Source organism: Mytilus californianus, unplaced genomic scaffold, assembly GCF_021869535.1.
Source record: "Mytilus californianus isolate M0D057914Y unplaced genomic scaffold, xbMytCali1.0.p SCAF_3, whole genome shotgun sequence".
Classification (NCBI taxonomy): domain Eukaryota; kingdom Metazoa; phylum Mollusca; class Bivalvia; order Mytilida; family Mytilidae; genus Mytilus; species Mytilus californianus.
Genome location: NW_026262679.1, coordinates 74,455,143 through 74,483,043, shown reverse-complemented (window position 1 = coordinate 74,483,043; position 27,901 = coordinate 74,455,143). Strand labels below are relative to the sequence as shown.

The 27,901-nt window shown below is 32.4% G+C and overlaps 1 long non-coding RNA gene across 1 annotated transcript; it reads left to right on the top strand.

Annotated features, from left to right (window-relative positions):
• Positions 1-12,992: 12,992 nt before the first annotated feature.
• Positions 12,993-18,566, top strand: LOC127735088 (uncharacterized). Its single transcript, XR_007998030.1, has 3 exons — positions 12,993-13,129; positions 15,966-16,089; positions 17,616-18,566. It is a non-coding gene; the product is annotated as an uncharacterized LOC127735088 (long non-coding RNA).
• The last annotated feature ends 9,335 nt before the right edge of the window (positions 18,567-27,901 follow it).

Sequence of the window (27,901 nt, the reverse complement as noted above, 5' to 3'; positions counted from 1 at the left end):
GGGATTTTTTGCTTAAGACTGTTTAAGCATGGTCCCTTTTCAAAAGTCTTTCAACTGTTACCCTGATTTCGCAAGGTAATCTTTTATATTTTTGTTACGTTTATATGCTATATAATAGGCACTTTGGGAAAAAAATCACTGCATTGTTTGTATTTTTGCACAGTAGCAGACAAAATTGGAGCAGATGTGGTATATGACACCTCAAATCACCCAAGTATAAAAGAAATTTTGAGTAACAGAAAGCATATTTCTGACTTTGAATTCAAGAAAGTATCTAACAAAAATGTCAATAAAATAAACATCAAGAAGGCTACAGGAGCTGATGGTATTCCAGCAAAAATAGTAAAAAATTGTAAATCTTATATTGCACAACAGCTGACAACTCTTGTAAATTTGTCAATTGCAAATAACTGTTTCCTGATAAACTTAAAGTAGCCCAAGTGACCCCCCTTCATAAAAAGAGTGACCCATTATTAAAAACAAACTATAGACCAGTTAGTGTCTTACCCATATTTTCTAAAATCTTTGAAAAAATATATGAAATTCAACTAACTGAATACTTTGATAAAATATTTAATCCTTTTTTGTGTGCTTTTAGACGTGGACATGGATGTCAGACCACACTTCTCAGAGTGTTAGAAGATTGGCGTGAAGCTCTTGATAAAAACCAGTACATTGCAGCGGTATTAATGGATCTTTCTAAGGCTTTTGACTGCCTGCCTCACAATATCTTGCTAGATAAATTATCAGCATATGGTGTATCCCCCCATGCAGTTGCTCTTTTAAAGTCCTATTTATCAAATCGTAAACAACAAATTAAAGTCAACAATGTTCTGAGTGGTTGGGCTGACATCCATAAAGGCGTACCACAGGGTTCTATACTAGGGCCATTGTTGTTTAACATATTTATAAATGATATTTTTCTTTTTGTTAAAAATGGTAGTTTATATAACTATGCAGATGACAATACTTTGTCTTTCTGTACTCCAGATTTTGATTTATTAATTTCAACTTTGGAATCTGAGTCAAAAATACTTATTGAGTGGTTCCGGGTGAATAAAATGCAAGCAAATCCCGACAAGTTTCAAGTTTTGGCTGTTGGCAAAAAGACCTTTGAACAAAACCCATCTATACATATTCAAAACTCGAACCTTACATGTGAAAAAACAGTAAAATTATTAGGCATTGAAATTGACTATCAGTTAAATTTTGATGTTCATATCAGCTCAATCTGTAGGAGGGCATCACAGCAATTAAATGTTTTAAAACTTTTGGGCTCAGTTTTGGATAGACTTAGTAAACTTACTATTTTTCATACCGTTATTCTTAGTAATTTTAATTTTTGTCCTTTGGCATGGCTTTTTTGCACTGAGAAAAATTCCAAAAAATTAGAAAAGGTGCAGGAAAGAGCACTCCGTTTTGTATATGAGGATTTTACCAGCCCCTACGAGGACCTCTTACTTAAAGCTAAGGTGCCCTCCTTGCAGATTAGACGGATTAGAACAATGGCTCTAGAAACTTTTAAGATTATAAATAATATAGCTCCTGTGTGCTTACAAAATTTGGTGAGTGTCAAAAAATCTAAGTATTCTTTCAGGTATGTAAATATTCTGGATGTTCCACAGGTAAAGTCAACCCGTTACGGTAAAAAATCTTTCAAATTTGCTGCCGCTACTTTATGGAACAGCCTTCCAAACCATTTCAGGACTGAAAATAGTTTTTCACATTTTAAACTGAGTCTTGTTCAGTCCTGGAACGGTTTGGAATGTCGCTGTTCTGCTTGCAGATAATTCTTGAGATGTTTATTACTTATGTTGCTTTTGGTTGCTCTGGTCTAGCATGTTTTATTTCATTTTAAATTTGTTGCTAAATTTGTATTGCATGCTATGTAAGTGAGATTTAACTTCGTATAACAGGTTGTTTTATATGTCAAATTAGACTGTTTTTATATGTTATGTATATGTTTTTATATTCGGTCAAAAGCTCCTTAGAGCTTGTGTTGTGTCTTTTTAACTTATGCCGAATCAAAATAAAGTTTTCTTATCTTATCTTATTGTTCCAATGTTTTCTTATAATTTTAATAAAGTTTTTCACCATTTGGTTATATTTTATAATGAGAGTAAGTTGGTATATTTCTTGTTCTATTGGTCTGTAATAACGTAGTTTTTCTATACGTTGTATTTTTAATGTGTTTAATAAAACATTTAGCGCCAAATTGAAGGACTAACGAGTTCTGTCCTAGTTGTTTTGAGCTTGTAATAGATTCAGATTAAGTATGCTAATTAGATATGTGCGCATAAATAGTGCGCACAAATCTCAATGTGTAATTTTAAATTCTTAGTGTGTAATTTCAAATTCTCAGTGTGTGTTTTTCAGTTTATATCATCTCAGTGTGTCTTTTTGAAATCTCATTGTGTAATTTTCAATTCTCAGTGTATGTTGTTCATTTTTTGTAATCTCAGTACGTTTTTGTGAAATCTCAGTGTGTAATTTTTAATTCTCAGTGTGTGTTTTTAGGTTTTTTAATCTCAGTGTTTGGTTTTTTTTTGTTTTCTTTTTTTTGTTAATTCTCAGTGTGTAAATTTTTCGAAAAATGGTTTAAACATACTAGTTTTGTCGAGAACGGCTTGCCATATTTTATAGTCTTGTTTATTCAGTTATTGGTTTTGTGATAACTGGTTGTGCTAGTTTTAGGAATTTAACTGAGATGCCATCTATTCCTGTTGCCTTTTTGATATTTGATATTTTAAGTTTCCTGTTGCCTTTTTGATGTTTAATATTTTAAGTTGTTTGTCTACAAACTCATTTGAGAGGTACTGAATTCTAGTTTTTGTGTGGCACTTTTGTTTTCATGTATTTTTTAACACTTGGGTGGTTATTGGTAGCAGGTGTGTTGTTGCCAATATCTTTTGCCACATTTATAAAAAAAATCATTGAAGTGTTCTGCTACTTTCTTTTGGTCACTTATTATGGTTTCTTCATCACATAGGATGACATTTTTTTGTTAGGTTGCTGCCTTTGTTTGTAATAAAAGGGTCCGCCTATGCAGCGTTCGTAAAAATATGTTTTAATGGATTTTTTCTTTATTTTATTTACAAGATTTCTCTGTTGTCCCATTCGCAGTTCATAAAATGGTGCAGGTTGTTTGCATTGTTTCCTTTTCTTCAAGGGAGCAGTTGGTCTAAAACATTTACCACAGCCTTTTCAAAATCTGAATATGCTTGATTTATATCATCTTGATCTATTATTTTAGTGAATTCAACCTTTTTTAAGTCTGCAAGAAAATTTTCTTGGTCTAATTTTTAAAGCTTCTATAAGTTTTATACTCTGTGTTCTTATTTCAAATTTGACCCTTTATCTGTACACTGATCATATTGTCTACATCACTAATACCAGTATGAAAATTTCTTAAACTAACAATCCAATAGCAGAGGCATCAATTATGTGCTAGGAAAATGGAACTGTGAACACTTTATAAATCTGTTGTACCCAAAGGACTTTATTGAATTAACCTTCATTATTTCATATCGGTTAAGAATTAGCTTCTCTTATTGGATATAACAAGGGGCCACATGACATTCTTTATTCTTTAGTAAAAAATTCCATCGGTCTTTAACAGAAAAAAAACAGACCAGAAAAGCGGTCGTTAACGGACTTTTACATGTTAATGACCAGTGGGGCGTGGTTTCTCTGTTTAGAGTGGTGTCCCTTTAATAAAACGCAATCGCGATTCAGACGTTTGGAAAGTGGAAGGCATGTCTGCGACAGACAACTCAAATGGTCGTTTTGCCGTACTTTCCGATGCTAATAGAGACCAACTACTCATGCAGCAACAAGAATTATAAACTTATAGAAAACTTTAATTTTTATTCATATACTGAAAAATTGCACTTTAAAAATTAAATGAATGGCAGTGACTTATAGTTATCACTATGACTGGTCTTCACTCTTTCCTATGGGAATCGTACAATATGTCAATAACTCGAGTTCGCTTTGAACAATTTGAATTTATGAGAATTTTTAAAAACATGGTTCCTCAATGAAATAAACATAATAATTATTGAAGAACTGGTCATTATCGTGATACATGGACTGCCCGTAGGACAGTCCATATATCACGATAATGACCAGTTCTTCAATAACTATTATATGATTGAAATCGTTCATACTTGATAGTGTAAAAATGAGAATGGAAATGGGGAATGTGTCAAAGAGACAACAACCCGACCATAGAACAGACAACAGCAGAAGGTCACCAACAGGTCTATTTATATTTTTAATCATGTATATTTATCTAGATACGGACTCAACGGGACATCTGGTAACTCACCATTCAAAACGTTGTAAAATTCTACACGTTTCTTTTTTTTTTTTTTTTTTTGTAGCAGTCATTGTTATATATGACACATGTACACAGACTAGCTTGGTGTAACATCTTACAAAATCTATCCAAATTATTTTTGCAAAGAATTCCGCTCAACCCGATGCTAGGGGCCGTCTTAAACTTGCAGTGAGGCGAGAGTTTTTTGCTCCGTGTTGAGGGCCTCAAAGTGACTTTGAGATGAAGAACAGCAATAAAAGCGCTGTTCCTTTGCTTTTTGTGTACGTGTTTTGTGCTGTGCATGTACTGATTTTGTGTCATGGATGTATACCCTATATCCTTTGTTTTCTATCATTGAAACGAAAAGGGTGTTTGCCGACCGGTATTGAATATATATTTAGATAATATTTTGAATTAGTTAAGTTTTATTTGTTTGATTACACAATTTTCATCTAATTGGAAAATTCGTGTTTGTTTTGGTTAGATTGAAGAAAACATAACTGTTAATGGAGTCAAACTGACACTCAAAGTAATATAGCTTATCCAAAACCTCTAAAAAAATGAAAACAACACTTTATAAATCTCATGCGTTCGAAGCGCTTTTTTTTATTTATCTTCATCATGAACGCTCAGAGACGAATATTTGAAAACCAAGGATGTATCAGAACTGAAACAGTTGAAGAGCTATATGACCACATAGGACCTAACAAAAATAGCCAAATTCATCTAAGGTCAACTTTGCCTGGGGGAGTTGAAACCGTAGTTAATTAATAGTTAACTCTAAATTTATAAACGGACAATTTAAGAAATGTTTGTTATAAATCATCTCAGTACCTAAGTATTGATTATTGAGCTATGACACCCTCGGGGACTGATATTCAACAAGCAGCGGTATAGACCAAGTGCTGTAAAAAATGAAAACAACACTTTATAAATTGCATACGTCCAAAGCACTTTTCTGGATTATGCCATCCTCGGTAACGCTCAAAGCCGAATATATGAAAGCCAACGATATATAAGAACCGAAACAGTAGAAGAGATATATGACCAAATAGCACCTAAAAATAATAGCCAAATCCATCTAAGGTCAACTTTGCCTGGGGGAGTTGAAAGAATTTTCGTAAACTAAAAAATACTTAATACTGTTTATTATCATATGTAAACCTTGTCACAATATTTGAAAACAATTTCCTTCACGAATGCTAGATCATGATACAGAAGACTATTTACAGCTAAATATTTCACTGCCACTGGGTACAGATATAAAACGATTTCTATAAGTTGTTTGTGTAATATAGGAAGTCAATACATTACTGGTGGAAAGTTTATGGTGTGCATGAACAGCTTACAGTTCAGTCGTTGTTCAAACAACATGCTTCCCTATGATATTTTCTTCAGTAGAACTAGTAGGCATGAATGTCTAAGAATTTGCAATCTCAGAGTGCATTTCTTTCTAACACAAACGATGCAAACGGCTGAGCGCGCACATGTTTTGATCATTTCTTTCTAACACAAACGATGCAAACGGCTGAGCGCGCATATGTTTTGATCATTTGTTTTTTTTTGTTTTTTTTTTGTTTTTTTTTTTGTTTTTTAAATAAAGCATATCTAACATACGTTTGCAAAGTTTACATAAACTTTGACAAACTATGCACTCGCTAAAAATGCGTCTACAGTTTGTCGTTCATCGTTTATTTGTACAAACGCTACATTTGTTTCAAACTTCAACCTTGAATTTTAGTAAAATTATAAAAAAAACATTGGAACAATCTGCAAAAAGACAAACAGAGCAGTGAAATCTTCGCCCTAGTGCCTATCATATCGTATAAACGTAACAAAAATATAAAAGAATAACTTGCTAAATCAATGTAATAGTTTGAAGATCTTTGAAAAGGGACACATGCTTTAACAGTATAAGCACAAAATCCAGAAACACTGTTAGTAATAATCTTAATTATAGGCAACAAACTTTCATACATATGAAATAGAAAAAACGGTGTAAAGTTCTGAGATTATATTACCATGTTGGTTGAAGGAACCGCATTTAATTATAACCGCGTAATAAGTCTGTTTACGAACAACATGTGCATGCATTATTGAAAGTTCAAACAGGGTCAGAAAACACTGATTAAACGATGTATTTGTTTCTACTTTTGTAGCGTTTAGCAAACGATAACAAACGCCACACAACGTTTGCAAAATTTCGGTTAGAAAGAAAAGCACTCTCAGTTTGAAGTATCGCTGTAAAGTAGTGACGTTAAAGAACGACAACATTATTGCCTGTATTTTTTTTATAATTTACAATTGGTTGTGAGAAGACGAAATAATTACGGTTGACATACTTAGAAGGCCTGTTACGAATGATTCCGGATCCGACAATAGAAATAAGCGTGTTAAACACCATCTTGTAGATTTACGACATAACAAGTTTCAGTGGGATAGACAACAGCATAATCGAAATATAACGGAAGTTCGCGACCGGGTGACATTTTGCAAATATACGAGTTAGGTACCTTATGTTATATTAAAGTATATATGTAATTGTATTTTCAGAGACAAGTGCCTATGCTTTAAACTCAGATGCGGATCCAGGGTTATAAAACTGAGAGGGAACCAATCTAGGCAACGGTAGGAGTTTGATGTGTTAAAAGGAATGAAGAACAGAAGTCACAGGAAAATAGTCACAGACAAAAAGTTACGGACAAATAGTCACAGGACAAAACGTCACAATTCAATTTCGAGATTATTTTTTCTTTTAATAAAACAAGTGTGGACACAGATAGTGTGGATAGTATGTTTGGATGTTTGACGGTGTTTTCTGACAAAAAGAGTTCTCTGGTTTTCCCCGTAGGGTTCTATGTTGAACTGTTGTGCACAGTGACAGACAACCCGTACCAAACACTAAAAATAGCAGTGTCTTTTATTTAATATTTAGTTTTAATATTCAAGACTGTCATGGAGGAGACACTAATTTAAATCAGTGCCGACCGTTCATGGACTTTATTTAGATAGACATTGCTTTTAATATCAAATCTACATATTGACCAACGTACTAAGTGCTTCGTGTATAATATATGTACATTCCTGTGAATAAATTTTGTGCATGTGCAACGTTCCATTGGAGGATTTCCTTTAAACATTTTAACTTTGGAATAACTTCTGTGTGAATACATTAACATTTTTAAAAATGATCCGTTAACTAGCTGAGTGTGCTCCAACGCTGGAGAGATTTACGCAAAGAAGCAGAAGATTGCAAGGATTGCCAAATGATTCCGATAAAATATGTTCCACAATTTTAATTTTGGATAGTAGCAAAATCTCAAAATTAGAAAAGGAACACATTAGGTGCATTTCTGCATGATGTGATTTTAATATGCGAGATGGTATCCGAGAACCTGCATGCATGTAATATTTGTATGGTTCTATTTATGTTCTTTTGAGGTGGTCATTTCTTACTTGGATTTGTCCACATAAAACTGTAAATTTGTTCAGGATCTTCCCAGTATCATTAGCAAAAGATTTTGTTGTTTAAATGTCGAAATTGTTTCTTAGAAGATATATTATGGTTTTAAGTAACGACAATATACCAGATATGGCAGATACCAATACAGATGCTCATAACTCCTACAAACTGATAAAATTCTTTTAGATATGAACAAGACTGACGGACAAAAGGATTAAAAAAAATATACTTACTAACATTACCGGTATGTATAAGTGAATAATCATTTACACTCAGGACTCATTAGCAGGCAGCACAAATGTTTAAAAAAAGTGTTACAAAACCACCTAGCATCATATTGCTAGTAGCACGAGTAGCATTGTTTGGTAAATTTGTGCTTTTTTTATTTGGCTTCTGGACAAAAAATGTTTGGTTCAAGTGTAAATAAAATGCTTTAATCTTCCCTTAAATACTTACATTGAAAGGATGCTACTTCAATAACTCCTTGTGCTGACAGTTTTAATCATCTTACCTTACAGCAGATCATGTGCAGATGTGAGTTGTTTGTCAAATCTTTATTTCACAAAGAATGCATTTGCATAACAATGAACTGAGCTCGAAGCAAAGCACTTTAATAATACACTTAGACAAAAAGCTCAATCCAGTGATTTACTTTGTAATAGAGGCCTGTCATGAACATTCGCCCTTCATAACCACCTCTATGATCTAACAAACATGCCAAACTACATGGATCAGAAGTCCTGAAAAAGACATGTAATTTTTTTTTTATATTATATGTACGTATCCCAGTTAAAACATACAAAGTTGTGGTCAAAACATTCAGTTTCTAGCAAGTAGTTGTCACTTCATGCACAAATTAATAATATATGCTGAGTGCCCCTCTTTTTGAAACAAGAACATACTTCCAGCTAATCATAGTAAACAGGTGAACAAACATTAAACTATAAAATATTATCAGACTTATCAGTGTCTATTTACCCTCACAACTGAATCAATATATATACATATGTAAGACTCAGATTGACGTCCAGTCTCTAACCAACCTCCATTCCTGAAGTCGACACCCAAATCTGACGTCATAATAAAATAAGATTCCAAATCTACATGTATGACCAATTATATATCCCCGAAATAGACATCTATTTTGTTGTTCTCAAATTAATGTCCAAATAGTATTGGCTTCTCTAATTCATGTTTTTTTTTTACAGATTAGCCACAATGAAATCAAAATTTTATAAAATGTTAAGTTAAACCTCATACTAAAAAAGTTGTCAAAGATATAAAATTTTAAATCTTGCAAATACATTTAACAATACAATTCAACAATTGGATATACTTTTTCATTTTGTCTATTGTTTGAGACTGTATATTGACCTCTAGATGTCTTTCAATTATCTTTGGCATTGGGTTGTTTTCTTATTGTTGCACATGTTTATATCCACGTGGCATTAATTTATTCTTTTAATAAAAAAAACCCTCATCTTTAAAAAAACATTTTTATATATTCTTGAACTATATATAATTAAATCATCTTTGTAAAAAAAATATTTAAAAAAAAATCTTTTTGTTCTGTTACTTTTGTCCTATCAAATTTGGGACTTTCTGTCTTGTGAATTTTTGTCCTGTGACAGTTTTTGTCCGCTTACCGTTAAAAGTATACATGTACATTGACCATATGATGTAGCTCCATATGGGGGCGGCCCCTGTCTCCCTTCCCATTTGCTAACATGATCACTGCCGATTATATATATTGATACTTTAAATTTATCTATACAACATCTACCATGAGTACAGACAGCTTCAATAACGAGTGTGAAAATAATTGAAGACATCCAGGAAACAAAATAAAAAGATGTGAAAGATAAGATAAATGCATTCAGATTATAAAGCAAACTGCATGAGTGCTTAAATTAATAGTGCGATTGGTTTGTGCAAGTTACATTGGACATTCGGTTTGCAGAAACCGGGATTTCCTTAAGAAAAATGATATACAATCCAACATTGCTTTCAATTGACTTGTACAAGAATCTACACACAATAACATATTTTCAATAAAGGTGCTTTAACATCATCATTACGATATCTTATTCTGTTCACAGTTAATTTTTCAAATCAAAAGCCAAAAAACAATTTTTTGGTGACAAGTCAGCCGTCTCGGGTTCACGTGTTGCTTTTCTTTTTAAAAGAAAGCAACTTGTTTTTGCAACAAGAGAAAAGAACATTCACAGTTTGTCATCCCTAACAAACATATTAAGTTAGAGAAACTAGGGCGCCAACAACTGCATGGTAAGAACAACAATCTTCTTCCCTTTTAAATAACTATTATTTCTTGTTCCGTATATGTTATATAGATGATGTTCTCTCACTAAATAATTCAAAATTTGGTGACTATGTTGAACTTATCTATCCCATCGAACTTGAGATAAAGGATACAACAGATACAGTTAAGTCTGTCTCATATCTTGACTTACATCTAGAAATTGACAATGAGGGTTGGTTGAAAACAAAACTTTATGACAAAAGAGATGATTTCAGCTTCCCAATAGTGAACTTTCCATTTTTATGAAGCAACATTCCAGCAGTGCCTACATACGGAGAATATATCTCCCAGTTTTTTTTGTAATTTATTTTTATTTTATCTGAAAAAACATTACAACTGGACAGTGATTTGTGTGCATCATAAAATTGCTCTCTATGATGTTTATTGATATTGTTATATTTATATTGATATATTCAAGTCTAAATTGAAAACAACGTTCAAACCTATGATTGCGTTGGATAAAAATCGCAATTTTTATACGTGTGCATGCAAAACAAATTTCTTGTTAGAGGGATCTAAATACAGCACAAACAACATTTTCCAAAAGATCAAAAAAGTGAAAAAGTATATTTTAACAAAACGCATTTGACTAACAGGTCGAACAACAAATGTTCTTAAACCCTGTTGACTGCCATTGGCGATTGCCAAATACACGGATCACCCGTGATATATTGATATACTTGTTTTTGTTTGATTGTATTTGAAATGTCTCCCCTTGACTTTGGTTGTTATTTACTGTTGTTATTTATTTTGTGATTCTGTCCAACATGTCCTGTCTGACCCTTATCTGTTAATGATCTCTTGTGGCCTCTCCTGATACCTCTCATGTTCGACATCATAGTATTGACAGTGATGCATGTGGCAAGAGGAGAAGGCTGATGCCATCATTAACTTTATCAACATGTTCATGTAATCTATTCCAGAGTGATAAATGATGAGTATGATCTAGTAGATAATTATCATATATATATACATAAAATTAGAATACCTAACTTTAAACTGTTATTGAAAAATTTAATATCAATACATGTATTATAAATAATTTGTGTATCTATGTATCACAATGCTTGGTGTTTTTCAGATATATCTCCCATTTGATACGATACTCCAGGTCTTGTATTTCTTATCATGATTTCCTTGATAGAGGTTTGCTGCTCACAAGGAAGCTATCAAATTAAGAGTTCCAAGTGGTGAAGTTGAAATCACCCCTTCGTAAATTTTAGAGACGCTATCCGTTTCACAGATGATAGCGAATATGTTCCTAATATCGTAACTACAATCCCGTCCCCTTTCCCGAATTAGACTTATAACGGGTGTGTAATTACAAAAGCAACACGACGGGTGCCACATGTGGAACAGGGTCTACTTACCCTTCCGGAGCACGGCTGAGATCACCCCCAGTTTTTGGTGGGATTCGTGTTGCTCAGTCTTTAGTTTTCTATGTTGTGTTTTGTGTACTATTGTTTGTCTGTTTGTCTTTTTTTCTTTTTTAGCCATGGCGTTGTCAGTTTATTTTCGATTTATGAGTTTGAATGTCCCTTTGGTATCTATTGTGGTATCGGGTCCGTTCGCGCCCAATACACGTTCGCACCCTACACGTTCGCACCCCACACGTTCGCCCCCTAGGTCCGTTCGCACCCTTTTTTTAATTCAAATACCTGATAAATTTTTAGATGTTTTGTAAAATATTTTTATTTTCATAAATAAAAATTCGGGAATTTTTAAATGAAATATTGTTTTAAATTGATTTGATGATTAATTATTAAATGTTAATTATGTATGATTACTGCTAATTGGTATTTATACACAGCCTAATATGATGTTATTGTTGAGTGTTTAAAAATCATGATTGTTGTCATGGTTGTTTTAACTTGCTTTAAATGTAAATACTGCATGTATTTAGCTTGGTTTGAGTAAAACTTTGAAGATTTTAAATAAAAAACATGAAAGATAATTGTTTTTAACAGCTTGGCTCCTTTGATCTCATGTGTATCAGAATCTCACTTTATTTAGAAACAATGAAAAAAATTATTTATATATATATATATAGATATAGATATATAGAGAGCAATACACTTACCTAAACATGATTAAAAATCATTCAACACAAAAATAAAATACTGGTCGTCAGAATCTCACTTTATTTAAAAACAATGAAAAAAAAATGTTTATAGCAATACATTTACCATGACAAAAAAAAACCTTGTCAGAATCTCACTTTATTTAGAAACAATGAAAAAATATATATTTATAGCAATACACTTACCAAAACTCGTTTACAAATTATTAAACACAAAACCAATAAGAATTGGGCGCGAACGTGTAGGGTGCGAACGGACTTTGTGTGCGAACGTGTAAGGTGCGAAAGTGAAAGGGGGCGAACGTGCATGGGGGCGAACGTGATTGGGCGCGAACGGACCCGGATTCTCTTTCGCCTCTCTTACAAATTTACATGATTTTTTATTACCATTTTACGAATATTATTTAATCATTCATAAATTAATACACATTTTTATCAATAATATATAAATGAATTGTATTTTGTTACTTGACTTCTCTCTGTAAAAACAATTATATTTTCCCCCATTTATAGCTGAACTGGTAGTATGGCCGAAACGTCGAGCATCGATAATTAGGCCGAAAGAACCTCTGTTTGATCTCAATCCAATACCGGTAGTACCCTTAAAAAAAGAATAAAGGGAAGATATTTTTTATTATTTATAAAGAGATAAAATTGTCTTAAATAAGAAATTTGGTTCCGTTGGAGAAGACCACAAGTTATCTCATTCAATTATTTATAAATATCTTTGATTCATTTTATCTTCGGACATGAACTTATGTATTGAACAAAAGAAAAAGGAAAGTTTTGAACAAACATATTTACCATCTTTCCTTTATTCAAATACTAAAAATAAACCTGGAATCTTAGGGAAAGGGTGCAATTTTGCGTATGCAGTCTCTTGACTGATAGAAAACTGATATAAGTATATTGTATTTATACAAAGTGAGGTTTGAAACATGACCAGTAAGTAGCTACTGTTTTTGTTGTAGTAATTTGTAGTTGGGTCAAACTTAAGGTTCATCATGATCATAACGAAATTATGGCTGTGTTTTTTCCTAAAAAAAATACGAATCCGGGACCGTTTGCTCCCCTTTCACGTTCGCACCCTTTTTAATGTGTTGTATCGTGTTTTAGTTTATTGCTATAAAATATAAAATATATTCATTTTCTTATTGTTTTAAAGTAAGGTGACATAATTTGGATCTCCTGTAGTTGGTGATCGCAATACTGGTATACTAGTATTGTGCACAATACTGGTATAAAAATTTTGTACCAGTATTGTATTCCAGTATTGTACCAGTATTGTGTTTTTTTTTAAATAAACAATACATATAGGTAATTAATCTTTTATCAAAGGTGTCACATATATATGCATAATGATATTAACATATGACATGACAATTTTATATGGAATGATTGTATGTTTAACTGATGATGCCATTGATGGTACACTGTGATTGTAATCAAAGAAAGTTGAATCTTCTGATGTTTTTTTCTTAAGGGAACCATACTGTCTCAGCATTTTAACAAACTCTTTACTTTCTTCTATGTTTTCTTCCAGCTCTCTCTGTCCAAGTCTCAATAGTATATTTTAGTGAATTTTATATTGACATCAATGCTGTTATAGCTTCTGTATCATCAACATTGGTATTGTTTATTTCTTCTTCAGATGGCATTTCTGCAACCCCCACTTCCTATATTGATATTTATGTATTCAGTCTGTGGACTTTCTCTTACGCTTACTAGATTACAAGCTTGTTTAGATAGCACCTGTACGGCTCTCTTACTGTAGGAGTGCTTGTCTAGTATTAGTATTTGAGTATTTGTACCAGTAGATATATCTGCTACAAATTGTATTGCCCATGGTTCTGAATCAACTGCTTTAACTACCCTTAACATTCATGTAGACAAACTAGTTAATTTGATTATAATCAGGTTCCCCTATTAACATGATTAAGCAACTTTTAGTTTTTATGTTTAATAGATATTGATATCTTTTATCATGTTTATTGTGAAAGATTTATACATGTTACAAGAAAAAAAAGACAAACAAATGCTTAGAATCTTAGTATACATGTATTAAAATATCTGTAAAAAATATACGATGGCATACATGTAAATGCTGAATTTACAGTGTTATAGTGACTGTAATAATTTGCTTGAATTTATTAAATAATATCTCAGATAATAAAGCTTTTATTTTATCTAAATTGAATTAAATAAAATATAGAAATATGATAAAATTATTAGCAATTATTTATATAATTAACAATTGTTTGAATAAGATGAGTTAATTACAATAATTTTTGTTTATTTGTACAAGTATAGTAATTATTTTTAACTGGTTGTTAATTGATTTCACAATTATCCTCTATAATCTTTTTGAGTTCATTTAATCTCCCTTTGATCTTCAATATCTAATTTTGCTTAAAATTCATTTTTCATTATACACCTTAAAGTATAGTGAACAATACAACTACAATACTGGTATATCAGTAATGTACCAGTATTGTTGTTTTAAAAAAAAAAGTTACAATACTGGTACAAAATTTTTATACCAGTATTGTGGACAATACTGGTATACCAGTATTGCGATCACCAACTACAGGAGATCTGGTTTTCTTCAGCGTTTTGTGAATCAGAAAATATTGTCATGATGATCAAAGGCCAAGTTCATTCATATAAGACTTGTAAAAGATAGGCAGAAGATAACAAACAGCTATCAAACCTGTAACAACAATGTCATTGCCACGGCACAGCAACAAACATGACAAAGAATAATACAAAAACCAGATATAAATTCCCACAGGGCATTTATAATTTTCTGACATTTGACACAGAAAGCATACATGTATATGATGTCACCTTGTTTAGTTGCCAAAGGAGATAACATCCTTCCGCGAGATTTTCATTTTATGAAATTTTACACAGAATTAAAAACTGAAATGTACTGATTTGTTTAATTTGCATTAAAATAGAGATAACAGTATTGTATATGAAGTTTGGCCTACCTAAAATGTGGGTTTTATTGTAGAAATTGAGTTTACTTGGTCCTTTAAATTAGGACAGAGTAAATCGAAACGGCCAATTTTGTGTATTAATGCGTTTGCGCTAAAATTAGATATGCTAACTGTGATTATACTGGTTGACAATATATAGGTCATCAAAGTATATAATTAGAATTAATTTTCATTGCTTGCACTGACATTTGAATTTTCTGTTTTATACCAAATAGATTAACACTACTATCATGACTATGCTTGTAAATTACATGTATCAACACTGAAGACTGTTTTACAATTCCCCTGTTTACATATCGATACTTAACCAAGAAAAATACAATCTGTATCTGGGCTGTATGCCAATGTACATTTGTAACATATTCTATATAGGTTTGAAACAGAGTAATTCAGTCTGTTTGTCTTAAATTTTATCATGTTTATTGTCAATTTGAATACACATATATGTACATGGATTTATGTACATAAGGACCTTATTTTATATACATTTCGTAAACTGTGCACAACACAATATATATAAAAATAGATAAGAAGTAACGATCATTTTGACCAATGCATTTGTTTTTCTGCAATCTTGATTATGAACTTGATTTTTTTTTTGTACAGATTTTTGTAATTAATTGCATTTATAATCCAATCCCAATGCTTGACCAGTCCATTGTTACTTATTATTTCACTACCATTTCTCTAATTCTTTATTAACAATTCAAGTGGAGACCGTTTGAAGAAGATTATATACATGTATATTTATAACTTTGCACTGCGATTATGAATTTTAGGAGGAAATCAGAGAGATCTTGCCCGTGCAAAAGCTGCAAAAAAACAGCAAGATCTGCAAAAACAAAAGAAGAGTTCAGAGAAGGGTGCCAATAAAGGATTAACTTTAGATGAACGCCGCCATAGGTAGGTAGAATGATCAAAGATGTTACATGTACATTGTACACTATACCATACAACTTACGTTCAACCGAAAACTAACGATTTCATCTTAAAACTATGAAAGAAAATGCTTTAAAGTTAAGTTTTGAAAGATAATAAGATCTAATTATTGGATGTCCAGAAGTCTGCTTCAACCATTTTGTCAACTGTTGGAAGGGGCAACTAAATGTACTTTAAATTTAAAAAGATAATATTTAGATATAGAAAATGCTAACTTATCCACCACTCTTGAATTTCCAACCTGTATCTGTTATGACGATCGGTCTTGTGACAAATTAAAACGTTAAGTCAAAGTGATGAAATTCAAGTGATCAATTCCAATATAACTATTCTTTTGTCAAATTAAATATTAAAAGAATATTTTGTTACAGCATACATTTTTGTACTTGATATTATTGATTTGTTGGAAAATTATGAAAAAGGGAAGAGGGGTGAAGCTAATCACCAGCGAAATGGTGTGCATCCAAAAATGGAATGTGACAGCTAATTTAATTTGAAACCCTAGATGTGCAGTAAAATAATGCACTTTTTTAATGATCAGTGATGAAATACATTGTATAACCATAATTACAGTGGATGAAGTGCAAATTAACTGTTGATTAATTTATACCCTGACGTTACTTCATTGTTTTTTTACATAACGGCGTAAAAAAATGATTTGTGTTAAGGGTTTCACAGCCGATCCCAACTTATTTCTTATGATTTCTTCAAGAAATTATCACTAACATATCAGTTGTTATTTCATCAAAGTATGAAAAAGAGTTGATCAAAATGTAATAAACATTGTCACTTTGTTCTTTGATAATTACAAAATGGTAGAATATCTATCTGGTAAAATGGTTTAAATAATACAAGGATCTGAAAACTATATTTAAAAAAAGATATTTCCATCCTACCCACCTTTCAATGTTAGGAAGGAAACATTTTATTATGTTTGGCCTAATCTATTTACGTGTACTTTGTACATGTTTTCAAGAGTATTAGTAAGTTGATTCTTTTTAGGGTAAAGATAGCACCAAATGCAATCAAAACTTTTATGTCACAGGCTTAATAGCTATATCTTCACCTTTGAGAGTTCAAACAGCATAGTTCAGTGACATGAACATTATTTAGATTCTATCAAGCCATTGTCATGCAATTTATTGATAATATACATTGTATATTCAGATGTCATGGATGTATATTCAAGTTATAGAATGATGTATATTTATACGTGTGTGTATGACCATACATGTACTTTAAGAAAACTTTTTATTAAGAATTCCATAAGTGTTGCATGGTCTACAAATCTACATGTTCTAGATATAGTTTCAACTACTAATGTACAATTATGAACAAAGGAAAATAACATCAATTCAAAATATTGCTTTCATATAATGTCATTGCAAAATACAATTTAATGCTTAATTTAAGTTCACTTTACAAAATGAGAGAGATCTTTACCTTTCAGTGGTCACATTGATAATTACAATCTTGCTGTTTTTTTATAGGGATGCAGAGATAATGAGGCTAAAACAGGAAAAGAAAGCAGGTGGTGGGGAAGGTGGTAGTGAACAAGGTGCTACAGGAGGAAAGTAAAACAAAAGGCTGAAGTACAAGTCATTGTGAACAACTGATGATATTTTTTTTTATTAATCATTTGCATTAATTATCATTTTGTCCTAGTGTTATGATCGTGTCATTTGCATGTTTATTTTGTATATTCTCTCTGAATGTACAGTATGGTTCAGTGAAAATTCACTGAATGCTGGTGATCGTGAATGATTCACTCTGAAATAGATATTGAAACAGACATGAATGATAGTATTTTGACCTCTATCACTTACAATCACCTTATTTCACTGTGATTCACCCAACACTAGCAAGAGTTAATTTTACATGAGTCATCTTGTGTGTACTGTACAATTATCAAACCAAATATACACAGAAAAATGTCATATACACATATATTTTTTAGATTAATGGTTTAAAATTGAAAGGAATTAGGTTTAATTAATAATTCATATATTCATTATATTGCTTAATCTTTTTTAGGGGGGCATTTCTGTCTTTTGGGCTATAAAAATAAAGGGTATATCCACCCCTCCCATCAGGTGGCATACATGTAGTTATGAGCATATACATTTGTAGCTAAGTTATATGGTATCTTTTAAAATTATGTCTGAATAATAAGATCTGATTGCTAACTTTGTAATTTTGTACAGAGGTTTTAATGGTGCATTTGTAAAGTTGATGTATTGTTATATGTTCTTCATCATCAAATACATAGAATGTAGGTAAAAGTATTACGTAAACTGTTTTTCTAAAAGTCAATACTTTTGCAATAGTTAAATCGGACTGCCTAATGCTATGTGATAAGGGTTTTTGTAAAACATTTAAATTTTTCTGATGATTCAGATTTAATGTGTTTTTATATGTATGAATAAACATTGTCATTATTACCGTGTTTTTTTTGTATTGATTTGTCACATGTGGCCATAATGTGGATAATCTTTGTTAAGAAAACTAATAAGGAAACCTTGATGTCCTTTAAAGAATGACATGGATTTTGTATAAGTAAATTGTTCATGGTTGATATACTGTTTTAAATGGTTTATTTTTGCAGTTTTTAGGTATCAAACTTTCTAGAAAGAAATCTGTTCCTGGGGTTTTACTTTCGAGTTCCTGATTCTTATCTCTCTTTAAGATGCAATTTATGGGAGGTGATATTTTTACCTTATATCTTTATCGCCAAAATAAAACCCTCACACAAATTTCTCACTTTATAAAATGTGTTTGTATATATATCCATCAATGAATTTACGAAAATGAAAAGGAGTTGTGTCCCTTTATCTATAGTTTTTGAGTTTACACGAAAATGAAATGACTTGATGGTTAAGATGTTTGAAGATATATTTATTGAAAAAGTCAAGATGTACATGCATTTATATGTATGTTTGTAAAAAGAAAAGTAGATAAAGACTTTAATCACATTCTCTAAATGTAGACTAACAGGCATAAATAGAAACTTAATGACAGAAAGTTTATACATGTATACTCGGTCATTTACTTTCAGGTGGTAAACTCATAGTCATGAAAAATTTATCTCACCCCTCCTAATATATAGACCTACAGTGCTAATATAAGATAACTAAAAAGAAAATTATGAACTCCAAATGAAAATCACATGAATTAGGTACATTGCATAAGAGACTAAATCACCTGAAATTAAGACCAAACACTTGACTACAAAATAGAAAAGATTTTTATTTGATATTGTTTGTTTTAGAAGTTGTAAGTTCTTAAATCAATATACTTCACAGCAAAAATAACGTCTCATTTAACATAGAATTTGTATGCAAAGAGAGGATAATCCTACTTAAAATTCAAGATTTTAGTGTAGCACATTATAACACTGCAATTCATAGATTCATCTCTTGAAATCTGTCTGGGTGTTTTGTATTGCTTGTTGATTGTTAGTCAATAATTATAAGTAAAAGTAATAAAAAATTATCAGTTGCATTACCATATGGCACAATAACCTTGTCATGGAACAATGAATAACACAAAGCACATACGTTTCTTAGGGGAACTTTGTATTTTTGACAGCTATTTTAAAAAGTTGATACAGAGCATTTGTTTCCATGAGTTTGTATTTATGAAATATAAATATTTTGATATATCTCTATAGTTTAGGACCCCTGAAGTAAAAGTTGGGTAAGGGTAAGTTTTTGTGTTGATTTAGTATAGCCCTGTATGGGTTGGGTCCCCTCAAGTAAACAAAGTCCATATATATCATTAAAAACTACCTTTTTAACAAAAAAAATTTGTGAGGTAATTTCTGGTTGGATTTTAATGAACTAGGTACCAATAGAATCAGATTTGTCACAGGTTGATTTGTTTATTTTAGGTATTGTATGTTCAATCCTTATGATGAAAAAAAGAAATTTGTGTCCTCTTCAAAGTATGGGCGGAATGAATGGGACCGTCTAGACGTTTTGCCTACTCCCAACTGTGGGAGGGTGGAAATGAGCAAATCCATATTAGCTGTAATTGGTTTGTTGATACTTAAAATTGAGAATGGAAATGAGGAATATGTCAAAGAGACAACAACCCGACCAAAGAGCAGACAACAGCAGAAGGCCATCAATGGGTCTTCAATGCAGCGAGAAAATCCTGCACCCGGAGGTGGTCCTCAGCTGGTTCCTAACTCAAATTGTGTGCTAGTTCAGTGAAAATGGACGTCACACTTAACTCCAAAACATATAAATGAACTAAAATTAAAAAACATACTAGACTAACAAAGGCCAGAGGCTCCTGACTTGGGACAGGCGCAAAAATGCGGCGGAGTTAAACATGTTTTGTGAGATCTCAACCCTCCCCCTATACCTCTAGCCAATGTAGAATAAAGAAACACATAGCAATACGCACAGTAAAACAAATCCGTTTTTGCCAGATGAGCCATTCAGGACGTTAGGATAATTTTGTTTCAATATTTTCTATTTGTTACCAATAACAAAAAGCACAACAACAATAGCAGTAAACAACATGCAGGTTTTACTTAATGGTTATTAAGGTCTGAGTTATGGCACTTTGACCAGCAAAAAACACCACTGATGTAAAACGGAAAATAAGAAAAATTCTGTGCCTCAACAGAATTGTTATGTTTACAAAACTGTATACACGGTTGCCAGCCAACCAATCCCCCCCCCCCCCCCCGTTTTCCTATCCCCCAATGTTACAGATTGTACTTGATAATAATGGAGCCACACTGTTTGTACATATTACACTATTTAATGTGGACTAGGCTTTTTTGGCGAGTAACTTAGTAAAAAATGCTAAAAAAAACATTAAACCGAAAAACAAATATGATATACAGCAACAAACAATAACCTCTGAATTACAGGCTCCTGACTTGAAACGGGCACATTCAAAAAAGGCTTGACTAGTCAGATCAACACAAAGCACTATACATATAAGATATGTGGATTGACAGCGAGGAGTATATGTCAGTCTGGCATATTTCATGTATTTATTTACCACATTTTCATAATCTGGTCATTTCAGTTTTTGAATGAGGTATGTCGTGAAGAAAAACAATTATACCTGATAGGTCGAAACTATTTATAATGTGAATGCATTACATTTAAATTAGAATATGCCCATGACAGATTTCATTAAGCCAGTAAGATTGCCTCAGATTGAGTGTACATTCATTACCCTTAAAAATATCCAATATTGCAGCAAAAGAGATATTTTATTGTCAACTCTTGTCTTGATATTATGTAAGGAATTTTTTAATCACATTGCTTAACTGTAGTATATAAAGTGGCAAGGAAGAAAATGAAACTAGTTAAACATTTAAACGCAACCACATTAAGGTCATGATACCCCTGGCCTCGACAATGATCATTCCTTATGGTCATATTTAAAGGAACTTAACGGGCAATGGGCAAACCAGTGAAACCTAACTTGAATATTCTTTGAAGAAGATATTTCAAAACAGACGTTCTGTAAAAGAATTTTAACCGGTAAATAGTTTTGGTAAGCACGAATAACTCAAATTTTATAATTATTTAATTTTATAGGTTTCGTTCTGATATACGTACTATATCCAAACACTTTTAAATATTGTACAGTTTGAACTTTTCAGTACGATAACTTTTAAAATTATAATCTATTTGAAGATTAGATAGGCATTTTTCTCTTAAATGGGTGGGGGTATTTTTTTTTTTTTTTTTTTGAACTAAGTTTACTTTTTTATCAACACGATACCCTTGGGTAGTGCTCCACTATTAATTGAAGAACATTAAAGAAACTGAACTGTACAAGAAGTCCAGATTACAATAATCTAGACTACAATGTATTATATTTAGATTTTGGGAGGGTTAGACTCGTTGTTGACTTTTTGATCTATTCCCCGGCAGACTAAGCTTAATACTGGCAATCAGAATCTGAAATTGTAACTTTTCTGAATTAAAGAAAACGTGCCAATGATAATCTCCTGAACTGCAATACCTTTGGAATTGAACTTTTAAGCTCATCTGACTTAAAAGGCCATTTGAGCTGTTGTGGTCGTTTGGCGTCCCGTTCGTCTATTGATTTCTTTAAAATCTTCTCCTCTGAAAGTACTGGGCCAATTGGAACCACGGATAAAAATAAAACTGAGGGGTAAATGCAAGAGTTGTATGTTATCTTCAATCAATTATAGATAGATAAAAAATCTTGAAGCAGAAAGGTTCAAAATGTGAAGATCTACCTACTATTCCCGTTTATCAAATTGTAAGAAAACTCTTTATTGGAACTCATATCTGTAACCGGCTGACGATGTGTATCTCTTTCTGTTGCAAAAATTATTAACAAAAAAAGACCTACAATCAGTGAACATGGTCGAAATAATTATGGCGCCTCCTAATGACTTATTGGCCTTGCAAAACGATTTTACCCATTTTATTGCGGAAACTAGTAAATGTACATGAAGAGAAACCGTAAATAACAAAATAAGATTAAAAAAAAATAGTCAAAATGACCGAAATAATCATAATTATAGGGGTTATTAGCCTTGAATGACGAATTTCATCCGGTTTGTTTTTGTGTGAAAACTATAGTAGTCAACAGAAATGATCAGTCAAAGATGACCTACACATTCAGATGCGAGACCCTCATGGATATTCAGGGTCGTTAAACACTACTTACTAAATAAAAACGCCCGTAACAGTAAAAATCAAAATTACAGAACGTGCGAGACCCTCATTGGTAGTCAAGGTCGTCAAACACTACTTACTAAATAACAACAGACCGTCCGACCATGGAAGTATATTTCATTTTACTTCCAAGGATTTAGTATTTCTTTGTATGAATTTAAAAAACAATCACATCATTATCTTCGTAAGTAACAAAAATTATCACCGAAAATAAGACGAAATCGTCAGTTGACTCCTTACAGGAGTTGTTTCTCTAAAAAATAAGGTTTTCCCCTTTTTTAGTTCACCTGGCCCGAAGGGCCAAGTGAGCTTTTCTCATTACTTGGCGTCCGTCGTCCGGCGTCGTCCGTCGTCGTCGTTAACTTTTTACATTTTGAACTTCTTCTAGAGAACCACTTAATGGAATGAAACCAAACATGGCATGAATGTTCCTTATGAGGTGTTGACCAAGTGTTGTTACTTTGTAGATGATCCATCATCCAAGATGGCCGCAAGCGGGGGACTTAGTTTAACATAGGACCCTATGGGAAATACATACAAATGTCTTCTTTTAAAGAACTACTGAATGGAATGAAACCAAACATGGCATGAGTGTTCCTTATGAGGTGCTGACCATGTGTTGTTACTTTGAAGCTGATCCATTATCCAAGATGGCCACCAGCGGGGGACTTAGTTTAACATTGGACCCTATTGGAAATACATACAAATGTCTTCTTTTAGAGAACTACTGAATGGAATGAAACCAAACATGGTATGAATGTTCCTTATGAGGTGCTGACCGAGTGTTGTTACTTTTAAGCCGATCCATAATCCAAGATGGCCGCCATCAGGGGACTTAGTTTAACATGGGACCCTATGAGAAATACATACAAATGTCTTCTTTTAGAGAACCACCGAATGGAATGAAACCAAACATGGCATGAATGTTCCTTATGAGGTGTTGACAGGTGTTGACCAAGTGTTGTTACTTTGAAGCTGATCCATCATCCAAGATGGCCGCCAGCGGGGGACTTAGTTTAACATAGGAGCCTATGGGAAATACATACAAATGTCTTCTTTTAGAGAACCACTGAATGCAATGAAACCAAACATGGCATGAATGTTCCTAATGAGGTGCTGACCAAGTGTTGTTACTATGAAGCAGATCCATAATCTAAGATGGCCGCCAGCGGAGGACTTAGTTTAACATAGGACCCTATGAGAAATACATACAAATGTTTTCTTTTAGAGAACCATTGAATGGAATGAAACCAAACATGGCATGCATGTTCCTTATGAGGTGCTGACCAAGTGTTGTTACTTTGAAGCTGATCCTTCATCCATGATGGCCGCCAGATGGGGACAATGTTTAACAAAGGACCCTATGGACAATACATACAAATATCTTCTTTTAGAGAACCACATACTGAATGGATTGAAACCAAACATGGCATGAATGTTCCTTATGAGGTGCTGACTAAATTTTGTTACTTTGAAGCTGATCCATAATCCATGATGGCTGCCAATGGGGGACTTCCTTTAACATAAGACCCTATGGGAAATACATACAAATGCTTCTTCTAGAGGTGCACTGAATGGAATGAAACCAAAACATGGCATAAATGTTTCTTATGAGGTGCTGATGAAGTGTTGCTACTTTGTTGCCGATTTACTGTTCAAGATGGCCACCAGGATTTTTTATTAAATTACAGGACCAATATTAAACCAAATTTGGCCTCACTCATTATTAGGGTATATGTTATGATTTTAATCTATTTTTACATGATTTCCAAAACCAAAGTAGAATTAGGTGAGCGACACAGGCTCTTGAGAGCCTCTAGTTGTTTTTTTCGTAGAAACTATTATAGTAGATAAGAGAGAAACTGCAAATAGCAAAAATGATCAATAAAATAAGATCAACTTAATATGATAAGTCAAAATGACCGAAAAATTAGTCGTCCTACTTATATTTGTTGGCCTTTAATGACGAATTTCATCATGCTTGTTTTTGTGTGAAAACTATAGTAGTAAACAGAAATGATCAGTCGATGATGATCTACAAATTATATGAGAATTATTGACCTTGAATGACGAGTTTTACCCATTGTTTTGTGTTTTTCGGAAAATAAAAAAAGATAAAGCGAAACTGTGAATAACAAAAATGAATTGCAAAATAAGATCTACAATTAAGTCAACATGGCCAAAACACCACATTACTGCTTATGGCAGTTATCATGGTTACTAGTATTAAATTACCATTGAATGACGAATTTTACCCAATTTGGTTTAGCAAAAACTATAGAAGACAGGAGATATAAATGGCAAAACTGATCCTCAATATAAGATTTACAAATATGTCTACATGACTGAAGTCATAAGTCGACTCTTTATATGAGTTGGTACTCTTGAATAGAGATTTTTACCCATTTTTATTATTTTGTTTTGTTACAATAGAAACTGCATGTAAATAATAACAATGATTCAAAAAGGCCACAAAGAAATTAAATATTATAGAAATCCTTGATTTTACTAATTTAGGGGCTTTTGGCCAAATCATAGAGTAGCTAGGAAGAGACTCTAAATAACACAAATAATCAGCAAAATAAGATTTACAAATACAATCTGTTGACTCCTTATAGAAATTGTTGTCCTTGGATGACGCTTTATTCATTTTTGTGGGAATTTGTTTGCAGAAACCATGATAGAGACGGAAACTCCAAACAGCACAAGTGGTCAGCAAAAAAGATATTTACTCAAAATGACTGAAATCATCAGTGTACTCCTTTTAGGAGCTATTGCCCTCCAATTACGATTTTTACCCATTTTTGCGCTTTTATTGTGAAACTCTTGACTAGTAGATTGAGAACTCTATTAAATTTCAAAAACGTTCAGCAAAATAAGATCTACAAATACTTGGGAAATGACAACAAAAGAGTTTTGAATTGATGGTTATTTTTTTACCACCTAATATCTAGAAAATTCAATACATCTATATCTATAATTTAGATAGAGCGAAACAATGAGCCGACCGTGCGAGACCCTCATTAGTAGTCCAACAAATTTTGAACAACAAGACTGATCAGCAGCAAGATCTACAAATAAGGCAACAGAAATGATATCATCAATCATGTTCCTAAATCACAATTTCTTGAAAACTTATAAAGGGTATACAGAAACTCGGTCCAACAAAAATTATCAACAAGACAAGATTTTGGTTCACACAATTTTATCCAACACAAATATTCTTGTTGCATTTTATGTGAAAATGCCAGATGAGCCATACATTAAGCTCCATAGAGCCTCTAGTTTTGGATACCAATAGGACGGGCGCTTATAACACGAATTTAATCTACAACATATTCTGATAGGGGTATTAAAAATACAATTTGTAGACATTTCCTAATCTTGTTTATGGGAATTTATTGACCAATTCCTTAACTGAAAAAGAGGTAAATGTTCGACCTAAACCTAGAACGTTAATGTATCTTGTGCCCAATGTCAGACAGCCCCGACCCAGTCACAAAAGAGAGATTTTTATAAATTATTAACAAATGTTGAGCCGTTATGGAGATATGTTTCTTCTTTAGGAAAATTGACAAATTCGAGCTAGGTTTCAGCCCAATAATTCGACGAAATTTTAAAACAATAATATTATGAACCACTCAAAATCAAATGAATTTGTTTGTGCACGTGTAATGCCGATATCGATGGCGACAAGTGTTTTTAGAAATAACCTCTATCAACAGTTTGGAGGTCAAATACATTAAATGTGTATATTCATCAAATCTGAAGGTACGTTTGGGATCAAAGTCTAGTTTGCCAAAGCAAGTTGCACTATTACTAATAGATATTTTGTCAGTTTCAAAGTTGTCTGTAAAGTTGGAGTCTGCACATACCATTTAACACCATTACCGTAGCACTGTAAATATAAATTATGGTACTAATCCCGGAAAGTCTGAAAAATTGCTAAGTTTGTAAATGAATACGACAAAATGAGGAATCTCTCATTATCTTGCAATTTCAGCAACAAGAATTTCATAATGACAAATGATATAATTATGTTCATGTCTTTGTTCTGTAATATTAGCATGGCAATGTGCATTTAGAAAGCAATTATTTATTATTTTTTCGACGTTATTTCATCCCGTTTATTGAAGCCAGCACTATTTTGTAAGCTCGCATGCGTGGACTTCAAAGGCAAAGTGAGCTGTTGCAATCACTTGGCGTGCGTCGTCTGTCCGTAATCGTAAACTTTGTTTTTAAAATCTTCTTTTCTGAAACTACTAGGCCAAATAAAATCTGATTAAAATTCTGATCTATAATAACAAATCGCGTGCTCGTATAATTCATATGAGGATAATGAAATCAGAGATATATATATAAATTATATTGGGCCAAATGTTACCAAACTTTACCTAAATGTTCCTAACTAATTTAAACATTTTAACCGGGGATTTGATTCAGCGCCAAACATGGCCTGCGTTGCTAAAACAGAACATTGGAGTACAATGCAGTTTTTGGCTTATATCTCTAAAATTACAGCAGTGAAAGGAAAACTGACAGAATAAACATTATTAATAGGTCAAGGTCAATATCCTATGTAATTTTCAGAAAAAATCAATTTTGAAGTTATTGCCCCTAAAATGTAAAATGTTTGCAAATTTCGAGGGTTTTGGTACCTTGAAAACTATACAGATAGAGAGAAATTTAAACAGTACAAATGACCAGAACAACAAGATCTACAAATAAGTCAAAATGCTAGAAATCGTCAATTGACCCCTTATGGTCCCTCATCTGAGTTATTACATTTGAATGATTAAGTTTACTTTCTTTGCACTTTTTGCGGAAACTATAATAGTAGATCCAGAGTAAAATTGTTCAGCAAGATAAGATCTACAAGTACGTTAAAATGTACCGTAAATCGTCAATTTACCCGTCATATGAGTTATTCCCCTAAAAGGACGGGTTTTACCCATTTATTCTCTGTTCCAGAAAATTTTATAGAAATTGTTAAATGCAAAAAATGTTCTGCAAAATAAGATCTACAATACAAATCAACATCGCCGAAATCGTAAATTCAACTATATAGGAGTTGTTGTCCTGGAAAGGTGGTT